Genomic DNA, 1,831 nt, shown 5'->3' with positions numbered 1-1,831 from the left:
TACAGGGACATGGATGAAGATGGAAACTGTCATCCTCAGCAAACTGACACAAGAACAGAAAACCAAACACCACATGTTCTCACTCATAAGTAGGTGTTGAACAATGAGAACACGTGGACACAGGGAGGGGAGCATTACACACCAGGGCCTGTTGTGGAGTGGGGAGGATAAGGGAGGGATAGCAAGGGTCGGGGGATTGGGGAGGGATAACATTAGGAGAAGCACCTAATGCAGATGATGGGGGGATGGATGCAGCAAACCACCATGGCACATGTATACCCAGGTAACAAACCTGCACGATCTGCACATGTACCCAGAACTTAAAGTATAATTAAAAAGAAAAAAGATTAAGTTCTGAAATTCAAAATTTAAAAAAAATCAACTTAAAAAACCTGTCAAAGAAGAGGAGTGATGGTTCTCATTAGCCAATATGCATAGTGTTCAGGAGAGGCTGCGGGGCTCCTTAAGTGGGTCTCACTGAAGTCACTTCCAGCGCCTTGGAGATGGGTGCTGGCAGCCTTCTGAGCGTTTCATTAGGTCGTTACTCCCCTGTGCATGTGGGGGAAGAATAGCCAAACAACCTCAGACAGCAAACGGCCCGAACCTGAGGCAGCTTTCTTCTCACGTTGGTTTTGCTCTCCTTATTGTTTTGGGTTTTTACAGCTGTTTACACAAGTATCCTCAAGTCAGGTCTGCAAACTACATGATTCCAAGTCCTATGAATGCTCCTAGGGAAGCGAACAGAACCAGGCGGTAGTCTGCTGTATGCAGAAGTCCTGAAGTCAACAACTGCTGCTCCCAGGTTACCAAGGCACCTTGCTCATGCCAGCTATGCAGCAAAAGGCATGGAGACAAGACTACACATTGCCTCCCTTTAGAACGCTCCAGGTCCTCGGGAAACAGTGCACTACAGCTACTGTTTCCACCCTCTGTAATAAAATATAACAGCTGGTTCACCACAAATAAAGGGTCCAGCAGTGTTCTAAGTCTTTATATATTACCTTGTTGAATCCTTGATTTAATATCTAAGACATAGATATTATTATTCCTGCTTTGTAGATAAGGGAGAATGTTATACACAAACCGTTTAAGCGAAGGAGCTGGAATTTGGACATGTCATCAGAGTTAGCATATTATGGAAAGATTTTTATACTTATACAACATCCGTCTTTGTTGAAACTTGTTTATATATCATGAATGATTAGGAAGACTGAATATGAAGAAGTTTAAAGCTATCTCTTTTTAGACAGTCTTGCTCAGGTGCTTAGGCTGGAGTACAGCGATGTGATCTTGGCTCACTGCAACCTCCACCTCCTGAGCTCAAATGGTCCTCCTGCCTCAGCCTCCCAAAATGCTGGGTTTACAGGCATGTATCACCATGCCCAGCCAATTTTTGTATTTTTAGTAGAGATGGGTTTCACCATGTTGGTCGACTGGTCTTGCACTCCTGGGCTCAAGCGATCTGCCTGCCTTGGCCTCCCAAAGTGCTCGGATTACAGGCATGAGCCACCGTGTCTGGCCAAGTTAAAATTTTAAGAAGTATTGATCCTCAAACCTGAAGGAAGAGTTTCTTGAGAAGGTTCAAAATCATTTGCATTTGACTTTTCAAAAACACTTCCATAATATAAAGACAGGCAAGGTGATCAGCATTTCCTTTTCCCATTCCAGGATGCACTCAGCAGCCTGTTTTAATAAGACAGCCATGTTTTAATCAATAACAAGGTGAACAACCAAGTCCAGGTTGAACCTGTTTTTAAAGCTTTCTCGGCAACTCTCAAGCCACTTTTCTTTTTCTCCTTCCTTCCTTCCTTCGTTCCTCCCTTCCTTCTCT

This window comes from Sapajus apella, unplaced genomic scaffold (assembly GCF_009761245.1).
Source record: "Sapajus apella isolate SASKATOON/1434 unplaced genomic scaffold, GSC_monkey_1.0 scaffold11, whole genome shotgun sequence".
In the NCBI taxonomy this organism is placed as follows: domain Eukaryota; kingdom Metazoa; phylum Chordata; class Mammalia; order Primates; family Cebidae; genus Sapajus; species Sapajus apella.
The sequence above is the reverse complement of the archived record's forward strand: the minus strand, read 5'-3'. Positions refer to the sequence as shown.